We start from the raw sequence: 14,261 nt of genomic DNA, 5'->3' as shown, positions 1-14,261 counted from the left end.
CTTGGCAATTGGGCATCTTCTTTTTAAAATCTTTTTTCAAAAATAATTTTTCTTAATTTAATCTTGTGCCAAACTTTAAGTTTGGTGTTTTCTTGTTGATCTTTCTTTAATTTTCGAAAATTTATCTTGGTTTTCTAAAAATTTTAAGTTTGGTGTTCTTTCTTTTGTTCTTGGTGTTCTTGTGAATCTTCAAGGTATACTTGAGTCTTTCTTGTGTTTTGATCTTAAAATTTTTAAGTTTGGTGTTCCTTGGTGTTTTCCCTCCAAAAAAAATTTTCGAAAATAAGGAGCATTAGATCTAAAAATTTTAAGTCTTGTGTCTTTTGTGTGTTTTTCTCTTTCATCATAAAATTCAAAATTCAAAAAAAAATTTTATATCTTTTCTAACTAATTTTAAACTACATTTTCGAAATTTTTATATAAAAATTCAGATTTCAATTTCAAAATTTTTCAATTCTTATTTTTTAATATATATTTTATTATCTTTTTCAAAAATTTTATCCTAACCACTTTCTCCTTTTCCTCAAATTTTTCGAAAATCTTCAAAAAATATTTTTATTTTTTTTATTTATTTTATTTCGTTTTTATTTGTTTTATTTTTACTTTATTTTATAAAATAAATTTTTATAAAATAAATAATATCAACATCCATACCATCTCCTTTATTCCATCATGGAACTAAGTGGAAATGAACAGTCCAGGAGGACTCTGGGGTCATATGCTAACCCCACTACTGCTTCATATGGCAGTAGTATCTGTATACCCTCTATTGGAGTTTGTAGCTTTGAGTTGAATCCTTAGCTCATTATCATGGTGCAGCAAAACTGCCAGTATTCCGGTCTTCCACACGAAGAACCTACAGAGTTTCTGGCACAATTTTTACAAATTGCTGACACAGTACATGATAAGGAAGTAGATCAGGATGTCTACAGATTATTACTGTTTCCATTTGCTGTAAAAGATCAAGCTAAGAGGCGGTTAAATAACCAACCTAAGAACAGCATAAAGACATGGAAACAGCTGTCAGAAAAATTCCTGAATCACTATTTCCCTCCAAAACGGATGACACAGCTAAGGCTAAGCATCCAAGGCTTCAAACAAGGAGATAATGAATCCCTTTATGATGCCTGGGAGAGATATAGAGAGATGCTAAGAAAATGCCCCTCTGAGATGTTTTCAGAGTGGGTGCAATTAGACATCTTCTACTATGGGCTTACAGAAAAAGCTCAGATTTCTTTAGATCACTCAGCTGGTGGATCTATACATATGAGAAAAACAATTGAAGAAGCTCAAGAGCTTATTGATACAGTTGCCAGAAATCAGCATCTGTACCTAAGCAGTGAATCTTCCATGAAAGAAGAAGCTAAAACAGTAACTGATGAACTCAGTCCTGTAGATCAGGCTAATGAATTCTATCAGCAATTAGAAAACAAGTAGCTAGCCGAATTCAAGGAAATACTACAGGAAACAAGAATGACTAACAGGAATATGGAAGTACAGTTAAAGCAAACAGAAAAGCAACTGTCAAAACAAATAGCAGAAGAATGCCAAGCAGTTCAATTAAGAAGTGGAAAAACATTAAATACCTCACTTCAAAGCAGCAGGAAACCAAGAAATGAACAAATGGCTACTCACAATCCCTCTGAGGACAATCAGAGCCCAGAGAGGAATAATGATGGCGCTGAACGCCAGAAACAAGCATGGACTTGGCGTTGAACGCCCAAAGGGAGCACAGTTCTGTCGTTCAGACGCTAGTAACAGATAAGGAGTTGGCATTTAACGCCACTCCAGCTTCCACCCCTGGCATTCAATTGCCAGTGGGGGATCAGTCACATACAAGTGCTGATAACAACCCTTCTAAAAAAGCTTCCCAACCCACTTCTGTAGGTAATAAACCTGCAGCAACTAAGGTTGAGGAATATAAAGCCAAAATGCCTTATCCTCAAAAACTCCGCCAAGCGGAACAGGATAAGCAATTTGCCCGCTTTACAGACTATCTCAGGACTCTTGAAATAAAGATTCCGTTTGCAGAAGCACTTGAGCAAATACCCTCTTATGCTAAGTTCATGAAAGAGATCTTAAGTCATAAGAAGGATTGGAGAGAAACTGAAAAAGCTTACCTCACTGAAGAATGCAGTGCAGTCATTCTGAAAAGCTTACCTGAGAAGCTTAAAGACCCTGGGAGCTTTATGATACCATGCACATTAGAGGGTAATTGTACCAAGCAAGCTCTATGTGATCTTGGGGCAAGTATCAACCTAATACCTACATCTATTATCACAAAGCTCGGTTTGACTGAAGAAGTCAAACCAACCCGGATATGTCTTTAACTTGCTGATGGCTCCATTAAATACCCATCAAGTGTGATTGAAGACATGATTGTCAAGGTTGGGCCATTTGCCTTTCCTACTGACTTTGTGGTGCTGGAAATGGAGGAGCACAAGAGTGCAACTCTCATTCTAGGAAGACCTTTCCTAGCAACTGGCCGAACCCTCATTGACGTCCAAAAAGGGGAAGTAACCCTGAGAGTCAATGGGGAGGAGTTCAAGTTGAATGTTGTCAAAGCCATGCAACATCCAGACACCCCAAATGACTGCATGAGTGTTGATATCATTGACTCTCTGGTAAGAGAGGTCAATATGGCTGAGAGTCTCGAATCAGAGTTAGAGGACATCTTTAAAGATTTTTAGCCTGATTTGGAGGAATCAGAGAGAATAATAGAACCTCTGAAAATCCCTCAGGAAGAGGAGAAACCTCCCAAACTCGAGCTCAAACCATTACCACCATCCCTGAAATATGCATTTCTGGGAGAAGGTGATACCTTTCCTGTAATCATAAGCTCTACCCTAGAGCCACAGGAAGAGGAAGCACTAATTCAAGTGCTAAGGACACACAAGACAGCTCTTGGGTGGTCCATCAGTGATCTTAAGGGCATTAGCCCAGCCAGATGCATGCACAAGATCCTATTGGAGGGTGACGCCAAGCCAGTGGTTCAACCACAAAGGCGGCTGAATCCAGCCATGAAGGAAGTAGTGCAGAAGGAGGTCACTAAATTACTAGAGGCTGTGATTATTTATCCTATTTCTGACAGCCCCTGGGTAAGCCCTGTCCAAGTTGTCCCTAAGAAAGGTGGCATGACAGTGGTTCACAATTAAAAAAATGAACTGGTTCCTACAAGAACAGTTACAGGGTGGTGTATGTGTATTGATTATAGAAGGCTCAATACAGCCACCAGAAAGGATCATTTTCCTTTACCATTCATAGACCAGATGCTAGAAAGACTAGCAGGTCATGAATACTACTGCTTCCTGGATGGATATTCAGGTTATAATCAAATTGCAGTAGATCCCCAGGATCAAGAAAAAACGGCATTCACATGTCCATCTGGAGTATTTGCATACAGAAGGATGCCATTTGGCCTGTGCAATGCACCTGCAACCTTTCAGAGGTGCATGCTCTCAATTTTTTCTGATATGGTGAAAAAATTTCTGGAAGTCTTCATGGATGACTTTTCAGTATTTGGAGACTCATTCGGCTCCTGTCTTGACCATCTAGCACTTGTTCTAAAGAGATGCCAAGAGACTAACCTGGTTTTAAACTGGGAGAAATGTCACTTTATGGTGACTGAAGGAATTGTCCTTGGGCACAAAATTTTGAACAAGGGAATAGAGGTGGATCAAGCTAAGGTAGAAGTAATTGAAAAATTACCACCACCTGCCAATGTTAAGGCAATCAGAAGCTTTCTGGGGCATGCAGGATTCTATAGGAGGTTTATAAAGGATTTTTCAAAAATCGCCAAACCTCTGAGCAACCTGCTAGCTGCTGACACGCCATTTGTCTTTGATAAGGAGTGTCTGCAGGCATTTAAGACTCTGAAAGCTAAATTGGTCACAGCACCAATCATTTTTGCACCAAACTGGACATTGCCATTTGAACTAATGTGTGATGCCAGTGACCATGCCATTGGTGCAGTGTTGGGACAAAGGCATGACAAGCTTCTGCACGTCATTTACTATGCCAGCCGTGTTCTAAATGACGCACAGAAGAACTACACAACCACAGAAAAAGAGCTACTTGCAGTGGTTTACGCCATTGGTAAATTCAGATCCTATTTAGTAGGATCAAAAGTGATTGTGTACACTGATCATGCTGCTCTTAAATATCTACTCACAAAGCAGAATTCAAAACCCAGACTTATAAGATGGGTGTTACTTCTGCAAGAGTTTGATATAGAAATAAGGGACAGAGAATCAGGTAGCAGATCACCTGTCCCGAATAGAACCAGTAGAAGGGGCGTCCCTCCCTCTTACTGAGATCTCTGAAAACTTTCCGGATGAGCAACTCTTTGTCATCCAGGAAGTGCCATGGTTTGCAGACATTGCAAACTACAAGGCAGTGAGATTCATACCCAAAGAATACAGTAGGCAGCAATCAAAGAAGCTGATCACGGATGCAAAGTATTATCTTTGGGATGAGCCATATCTCTTTAAGAGATGTGCAGACGGAGTAATTCGTAGATGTGTGCATAAAGAAGAAGCGCAGAAGATCCTATGGCACTGCCATGGATCCCAGTATGGAGGACATTTTGGAAGTGAGCGAACAGCCACAAGAGTCCTCCAATGTGGCTTCTACTGGCCTACTCTCTATAAAGATTCCCGAGTGTTTGTACTTAAATGTGACAGTTGCCAAAGATCTGGTAATCTGCCTCACAGTTATGCCATGCCTCAACAAGGAATCTTAGAGATTGAGTTGTTTGATGTATGGGGTATTGACTTCATGGGACCTTTCCCACCATCATACTCAAACACTTATATTCTGGTGGCAGTGGATTATGTATCCAAATGGGTGGAAACTATTGCAACACCCACTAATGACACTAAAACAGTGTTAAAATTCCTCCAAAAATACATCTTCAGCAGATTTGGTACCCCTAGAGTATTAATCAGTGATGGGGCACTCATTTTTGCAATAAACAGCTCTATTCTGCTTTGGTTCATTATGGAGTTAGCCACAGGGTGGCTACTCCATATCACCCACAGACTAATGGGCAAGCTGAAGTCTCAAATAGAGAACTCAAAAGAATCCTGGAACGGACTGTAATTAACTGTAGAAGGGATTGGACAAGAAGCTTGGATGATGCTCTGTGGGCATACAGAACAGCATTCAAGACCCCTATAAGGACCTCTCCATACCAGCTTGTGTATGGAAAAGCATGTCACTTGCCGGTGGAACTGGAACATAAGGCCTTCTGGGCAACCAGATTCCTGAACCTTGAAGCCAAGTTAGCTGGAGAAAAACGATTGCTTCAGTTAAATGAGCTAGAGGAATTTAGACTCAATGCTTTCGAGAATGCAAAAATATACAAAGAGAAAGCAAAAAGATGGCTTGATAAGAAATTGTCATCCAGAGTCTTTGAGCCAGAGCAGAAAGTTCTGCTATTCAATTCTAGGCTCAAATTATTCCCCGGGAAATTGAAGTCCCGGTGGAGAGGTCCATATGTGATTACAAGTGTATCACCATATGGATACGTAGAACTTCAGGATAATGACTCTAACAAAAAGTTCATTGTTAATGGACAGAGAGTTAAACATTATCTTGAAGGCAATTTTGAGCAAGAATGCTCAAAACTGAGACTTGATTAAAGCTCAGTAATAGTCCAGCTAACGACATTAAAGAAGCGCTTGCTGGGAGGCAACCCAGCCATTTACAAAATTTAATTTCATTTGTTTTTGTTAATTTTTGCAGGTATGTGTCAAAGTATCTTCAAAAGGTAAAATAGCAATTGCTTGAATTCACAGAGTTACAGGGGAATTTGGAAGCTCACTGGCGTGAAAAAGCCAGTAAGAAACGTTTTGGGTGTTGAACGCCCAAAATAAGCATCCACTGGGTGTTCAACGCCAGTAAGGATAGCCATCTGGGCGTTGAACGCCAGAAAGGAGCATCTTCTGGGCGTTGAACGCCAGAAAGAAGTTCCTTCTGGGCGTTTAACGCCAGAATTACAGCATCCTGGGCGTTTAGAAAAACGCCCAGTGACAAAGGACTTCCTGGCGTTTAACGCTAGAAAAAAGCAACAGCTGGGCGTTGAACGCCCAGAAGAAGCAGCAATTGGGCGTTAAACGCCCAAAACATGTAGCATTTGGGCGTTTAACGCCAGGATGGTGGGGAGGAGGTAAAATTCGTTTTTCTTCACAAATTTTCTAAATTTTTATGTTTCAATTCATGATTTCTTGCATAAACATGTTTCAAAATGTCATCCTTTAAAAAAATTTTAATCCTAATTTCTAAAATCCCTTTTTCAAAAATATCAAATATATCTTAATCCACAAACACAAATCTTTTTCCAATCCAACTCTTTTTCAAATCTTTTTCAAACTCATCATATCTTTTGAATTTCGAAATTGCCTCTCCCTCTATTCCTCTCCTATCCTTTCTTTTGCTTGAGGATAAGCAAACCTCTAAGTTTGGTGTGATTTGCCATGATCACTGAGCTAAAACTCATCAAGATCATGGCACCTAAGGGAACAGGAAGAGCAAGGATGTGACTTGAAGGAACTGAAGCATCAGAAATTATATCTTGAAGGACCAAGCACCCCACAGACTAGAGGAACATCCACTTCCCAAAATAAAGGTCGTTGAGTTCTAATCTTTGCCTTAACTCTGTGATAACTGTTCTTATTAGAAATTTACCTTAGAAGTTATATATTAGTAGTAGTAATTAGTATCTCTACTTTGATTTTAATTCCAATTAAGTTATAATTTATTTTTCTCATCATCATCAAACATGAATAAAATAGTAGATTTTTAGAATAAAGAGGCAATATTTTTTTTCGAGTTCTTAATAAGAAAAATTCTAATTATTTATATGTGGTGGCAATACTTTTTGTCTTCTGAATGAATGCTTGAACAGTGCATATTTTTGATCTTGTTGTTTATGAATGTTAAAATTGTTGGCTCTTGAAAGAATGATGAAAAAGAGAAATGTTATTGATGATCTGAAAAATCAAAAGAAATTGATTCTTGAAGCAAGAAAAAGTAGTGAAAAAAATTTTTGAAAAAAAAAAGAGAGAGAAAGAAAAAGCAAGCAGAAAAAGCCAATAGCCCTTAAAACCAAAAGGCAAGGGTAAAAAGGATCCAAGGCTTTGAGCATTAATGGATAGGAGGGCCCAAGGAAATAAATCCAGGCCTAAGCGGCTAAATCAAGCTGTCCCTAACCATGTGCTTGTGGCATGCAGGTCCAAGTGAAAAGCTTGAGACTGAGTGGTTAAAGTCGTGATCCAAAGCAAAAAGAGTGTGCTTAAGAACTCTGGACACCTCTAATTGGGGACTTTAGCAAAGCTAAGTCACAATCTGAAAAGGTTCACCCAGTTATGTGTTTGTGGCATTTATGTATCCGGTGGTAATACTGGAAAACAAAATGCTTAGGGCCACGACCAAGACTCAATAAGTAGTTGTGTTCAAGAATCAACATACTAAACTAGGAGAGTCAATAATACTATCTGAATTCTGAGTTTCTATGGATGCCAACCATTCTGAATTTCAAAGGATAAAGTGAGATGCCAAAACTGTTTAGAAGCAAAAAGCTACAAGCCCCGCTCATCTAATAAGAATCTGAGCTTCACTTAAAACTCTGAGATATTATTGCTTCTTAATTTCTTTTCATCCTATTTTATTTATCTAGTTGCTTGAGGACAAGCAACAGTTTAAGTTTGGTGTTGTGATGAGCGGATATTTTATACGCTTTTTGGGGGTAATTTTATGTAGATTTTAGTATGTTTTAATTAGTTTTTAATAGAATTTTATTAGTTTTTAAGCAAAAATCATATTTCTGGACTTTACTATGAGTTTGTGTATTTTTCTATGATTTCAGGTAATTTCTGGCTGAAATTGAGGGAGCTGAGCAAAAATCTGGTTTAGGCTGAAAAAGGACTGCTGATGCTGTTGGATTCTGACCTCCCTGCACTCGAAATGGATTTTCTAGAGGTACAGGAGTCCAATTGGCGCGCTCTCAATGGCATTGAAAAGTAGACATCCAGGGCTTTCCAGAAATATATAATAGTCCATACTTTGCGCGAAGATAGATGACGTAAACTGGCGTTCAACGCCAGTATCATGCTGCTGTCTAGCGTCCAGCGCCAGAAACAGGTTACAAGTTGGAGTTCAACGCCCAAAACACGTCACAACCTGGCGTTCAACTCCAGAAATAGCCCAAGCACGTGAGAAGCTTTAGTCTCAGCCCCAGTACACACCAAGTGGGCCCCAGAAGTGGATTTATGCACCAATTATCTTAGTTCACTTAATTTCTGTAAACCTAGGTTACTAGTTTAGTATTTAAACAACTTTTAGAGGATTACCTTGTACCTCATGACATTTTCAGATCTGAATTTTGTACACTTTGCCGGCATGAGTCTCTAAACTCCATTGTTGGGGTGAGGAGCTCTGCAGCGTCTCGATGAATTAATGCAAGTGTTTCTATTCCTCCATTCAAACGTGTGTGTTCCTATCTAAGATGTTCATTCGCGCTTAATTATGAAGAAGGTGATGATCCGTGACACTCATCACCTTCCTCAACCCATGAACGTGTGCCTGACAAACACCTCCGTTCTATATAAGATTGAATGAGCTTCTCTTAGATTCCTTAATCAGAATCTTCGTGGTATAAGCTAGAATTGATGGCGGCCACTCTTGAGGATCCGGAAAGTCTAAACCTTGTGTGTGGTATTCCGAGTAGGATTCAAGGATTGAATGGCTGTGACGAGCTTTAAACTCGCGATTGCTGGGCGTGATGACAAACGCAAAAGGATCAATGGATCCTATTCCAACATGATCGAGAACCAACAGCTGATTAGCCGTGCTGTGACAGAGCATCTGGACCGTTTTCACTGAGAGGATGGGAGGTAGCCACTGATAATGGTGACACCCTACATACAGCTTGCCATGGAGGGAACTTTGCACTTTGCCATGAATGGAATATTATATTACAGAAATTCAGAAGACAAAGCATCTCCAAAACTCCAACATATTCTCCATTATTAAAGTAACAATTATTTATTTCACGCTCTTTTATTTATCTAATAATTCCTACTGATAATTTCAATTGAGATCCTGACTAAGAATAATAAAATAAACATAGCTTGCTTCAAACCAATAATCTCTGTGGGATCGACCCTTACTCACGTAAGGTATTACTTGGACAACCCAGTGCACTTGCTGGTTAGTTGTGCGGAATTGTCAAGAATTGTGATTTTCAATTTCGTGCACCAGGTTCAACAGAAGAACCAAAAGGAAAATTGGATCTCAGGACTCCAGAGACTAGATAGCAAAGTCTAGATCTCAATTGCCTTCCCAGATCCAAGTTCACAAAGCAATTAAAGAGAAATTGAAGATTGAAGCAGTAAAGGAAATTGAAATCAACTCAATTATGCAGTAGGAAAATCAAAGAGATCTTAAATGGAGATTGAGACAGGAGTTCCTCAATTCTTCACACCCAAGACTCAAACAAGAAAAGTAAAAAGTGCTCGAGCAAGAACAAGGAAGAAGAGAGATCAATTCTCCTTCCCAATTCTCTAAGATCTCAGTTCAAAGCTCTCAAAGAAAATGAAGTCTCAGAATGTAAAAATTCAAAAATCAAAAGAAAAGGTCCTAATTACATCAAACTATCTCCTATTTATACACTTTCTATTCTTGGATTTTGGAATTTGGATGGGCTTTTAATTTGGTGAAGAAATGAATTAAATTGGATTTTTAATCCAATTTTCAGCCCATGAAGAATTTGGCTCCAGGAGGCTGCTCTGCTCTTGTGGAGAGCAGAGCAGGGAAATCTAGCATGAGGCCTCGTGCGTGCGTGCTGAATGTGTAGCATCAGGATGCTGCCCTGCCCTTGCGGAGAGCAGGGCAATGTGCGTGCATGCTTGCTGCTGGTCATGCCAATTTGTGCGCGCGCCCAAGCTCCCAACCGTGCCAAAAATGCTGCCCGTGCCATGCTAAGGAATGCTGCTATGCTTTCCTTGTGGGCAGCGCAGCAAGGCAACCAAGGGTGAGGTCCCAAGTTCGAAACTTGGTGGAGGCACATGCTGCCCCTTTTCCTTGGTTTTCTTGGCACCAAAGTAACGCCTAGTTCCTTGCTTCCCCAAGGTGCTGTGTTCGATTCTTGGAGATTGAAAACAAGCCAATTTTGGCTTGTTTTCCTTGTATTTGAGTGCTACTTCCTTCCTTCTTGTTCTTGGGTTCGAAACCCATGGGTAGCACTAGGAGAGCAATTTCCTTTGAATTTTTCTTGCATGGAGCCTGATATTGCTCTTGAGGAGGGCAGGGCAGAGTTTTTCTTCCTTTAGTCCTTGGCATAGAATTGTGCTCTGCTCTTATGGAGGGCAGGGCAGTGATGTTTTGGAGGCTTGGTTCATTATGCTGCTCTCTTGGAGGGCAGTGTGCTCTTGTGGAGAGCAGTGTTGCTTCCTCCTTCAATGTTGCACCACACTTCTCCTTCTTTCACCACACCATTTTCTTCTCTTGGCCATATTTTTTATGCCACTTTTTTCTTCTTTTCTTCTTTTTTTTACCTACAAGAAATCAAAGCAACCAATCAAAGTATCTCCAAACTCATACAGTTTATAATTCATTAAAAATCAATTAATTTTATCTCAAACCTCATGATTTAGCATCAATTAAATGGTGGTTGTTTGTTTTAAAGAAGTCATGCATTTTCATTCCAAATTACTTACTTAGGATGCAAGAAAGTGCATAAAGACTAGTGAAACAAGTGAAATTAGCTTGAAAAATGGGTATATGATGACTTGTCATCACAACACCAAACTTAAATCTTGCTTGTCCCCAAGCAAGCATCAAAACTAAGAGAAAATGAAATGAACAAGAAGAGCAAACATATCCTTATTAGGCATATAGTAGAAATTGATTCATGGAGTTTTTATGTAGACAATGATAACTCAGTTATTGTTTGCTGTTACATAATATACACTTTTCCTCAAAGGCTTACTAAGCTTGCTGTTATAAGGTCTACTTTTTACTTGCTCCCTTGCTAACTTTTCTTTTCTTTTTTTACTTAACAATCTTATTCTTCTTTGAAGGCTTGGTGTCAAATGTTGCAGTAGCCTTTGGCTTTATTTTTACTCAATATCTTTCCACCACAGACACATGGCTCACTATTTCCTCCTAGGATCATTGATGCCCAGTATCTCTTTGGATAACTAAATGTTCTGTATCTAGGTTGCTCTTTATTGTGGACTTTCAATTGGCCATCCCAAATCAGTTGATCTAAGTGGCCGGGTTTTGAAATACCCCTCAGAATTTACTTGTCCAAGTATATCCTAGTACAAGAACACCACAGGCATGTGTCCTAGGGTCCAAGCTATTGGTGTCCAGCCTTTATTCTTTGTTTTTCTTGCCACATTGGCTTTTTCTACTTCCTTTTCTTTCTGTTTTATTTTCAGGGATTTTTTTGTTCTTTACTGATAGGAACCTTCATGACAGCAGGCTAGCTCACACTTCAATGAAAATGACATTATGCAGCAATTATTTCATGAGTTATGCATTTAATCAGACACATATACCACCATTAACTTCCATTCTAACTTATGCAACATTGGATATTTACTTTCTGATTCAAACAATTCTCTTTTATTCAAGCATATGGGAAACAAAACAAAATTTAGCTAAGTGATGAATGACAAGCATTATGCAGATCAACATACTTAATCAAACAACTTCACTTGCAACTAGATAAACACTTTAGTAGGATATATAATGGTTCCCAGATTCAAAACAATTTACAGCAGCAAGGATTAAGTTTAGATACAACCTTTGAAGTTGCAGCCCTTTGATTCTTCCTTCTGTTGTGTTCTCTTTGAGTTAAGATGCACAATATCTTCAATGGTTGACTAGTGTCCTGCATAGTTCTCAAAGGTTGCTTGCTTCTCAAGCCTCTGTGCAATTGGTTAGTCTAAAAATGATTATGGCTTTTTGAACTTACTTTGGTGTGTGAACACCAAACTTAGTTCCTTGCCACTATTTTTCATGCATCAACTTAACCATATGTGAAACCTTGTGTCCTTGCTAAAGGTTATGGAATTAAAACTAGAAAGCAGTTAAATAGTTGGATAATTTGTTTGATTGCTTGGAGCTAGCATTATGCAAGAGGTGAGAATGTGCTTTTAAATGAGATTTTGGTGGAACACCAAACTTAGAATCCTTCATTCTCCCTTAAATTATTTTGGTGTGTAACACCAAACTTAGCTTCTTGCAATACATACTAATTATTCAACATTTTATTGAAAAAGCTATGAAAAGAAAACTACCTCAGGTTGGGTTGCCTCCCAACAAGCGCTTCTTTATTGTCATTAGCTTGACATCCTCCATTCTGCTGATCATGAAAATTGAAGATCACAGTGCCTTAGCTTGTCTTTCTTTACCGTGAACTTCCTTCCGGTTTCCTCTTTGATGACCTCTATGAGTTCCTGTGGAAGGATCTTAGTCACAGTATAGTGATCAGACAGCTGTGGAGACACCTTCATGGTTTGAATGTTTATCATTACTTTATCCCCTAGTGAAAATTTCTTAGTAGGGATTTTATGATCTTCTTTAATTCTATCCTCTGTCTCTCCTTGTAAGACTTCCTTGTTGTGTTTTTCTTGGCTGGTACTTTCTTTGTCCAAGGTTTTCTTACTTTCCTCTATGATCTTTTTCCATCCTTCCCTCTTTGCAGCATTTTCGTTGTTAGTTGGTTTGTCTTCAGTGGCTCTGGGGAAGGTATTTGCCCTCTTCTCACCTATTTCTGCAAAGTGCTTAGCCAGTTGTTCTATCTGCCTCTCAATTCTTCTGATTGAAGTTTCCTGGTTCTTTGTTGTCACCTCTTGGTGCTTCATCATTCTTTCCATTAAGATCTCCAAGTTAGTGATTCTCTGAGAGTCTTGGGAGATTGGTTGGTTGTGGAATGTTAGGGGTTGGCAGGGTGGGTGTTGTGGTGGTGTGTAGTGGTTGTTGTTAGCATGATGGTGTTTTGCTGGTTTGTGAAGTTGGGGTTATTGTAATTGAAGTCCCTTGGTTCGTGATTTTGGTGCTCGATCCTTCTGCAATTGGAATGAGTTTGGAAGTGTATGTTTTGTGAGTATTGGCTTTGATTGGCATTATTGGATGAGTGACTTTGGTTGTTTGTGGTCATGGATTTGCCCTGGTTGAAACGTCTTTTTTCTTGATGTTGAGAACCCCCCATTCTCAGATAAGAATGGGGCCTCCATGGTGGAAATTGTGCATTCACTGCAGCAGAATGCAGGCAATCAACTTTTCTATCTCTCAGCTCCATGTGTTGCTGGGTTTGATGGTGCATTTATTTGTTCAGGTTCATGAATGCATTCACTCCTTCAAGATTCATCACTTCTTTTTCTGAAATTGCATTCTGTGGTTTCTCGAATGAGTGTTGATTGTTGACTCCTTTGTCATTGAAATTTGCAGTTCCTTGGGCAGTTGTTGTCGCTTTAAGTAGGCCATCTGAGAAGTAGTCCACTGCTTTTCTTGTTTCTGGGGTTAATCCTTCATAGAAAGCTCGAAAACCCACTTTGTCAGTTGCTTTCTTGTATCTTTCCCATGCCTTGAAGAGTGGTTCTTCTTCTCCTTGTGTGAATGGATGTTCCCCCTCTTTCAGCTTGATGATCTGTTAGGATGAGGAGAATTTGGCCAGAAATTTGGTAACCAAATCGTCCCAACTAGTAATACTTCCTTGGGGAAAGGTTTCGAACCATTGTGCAGCTTCACCCCTTAGTGAGAAGGGGAACAACAAAATCTTATAAGTGTCATGATCTATACCATCGGTTTTGACAGCACCACAAGTCCTCAGAAAAGTGGATATGTGCTGTTGAGGATCCTCCAATGGATTTCCGTCATAGGAACAATTGTTCTTGATTAGTGTAATGAGTGGTGGCTTCATGTCATGATATTCTTCTCTGTAGAGACTTCTTTTCCAATGATAGTCTTTCCTCTGACTTCTCTTGTTTCCTGTGGCCTGCAAACTATCACAAGGAACAAACAGCAGCACTTTTGAGAATTGAGTGCAGTTAGTTGAGACAAACTCTCAAACAGTTAGTGAGTTGATAGAGGCAAATTTTCAAACAGTTAGTGTGTTAGTCAAAAATTAAAGAAACAGAAAAGAAAAAGTGCTTGATCTAGACCTCCACTTCACTTAATCATTATCAATCAATTTCAATCCCCGGCAACGATGCAAAAAACTTGATGTGTGAAAAACGATCCAACACAAA

The sequence above is a fragment of the Arachis stenosperma genome, chromosome 6, assembly GCF_014773155.1.
Source record: "Arachis stenosperma cultivar V10309 chromosome 6, arast.V10309.gnm1.PFL2, whole genome shotgun sequence".
Classification (NCBI taxonomy): Eukaryota; Viridiplantae; Streptophyta; class Magnoliopsida; order Fabales; family Fabaceae; genus Arachis; species Arachis stenosperma.
Note: the sequence above shows the minus strand (reverse complement) of the source record.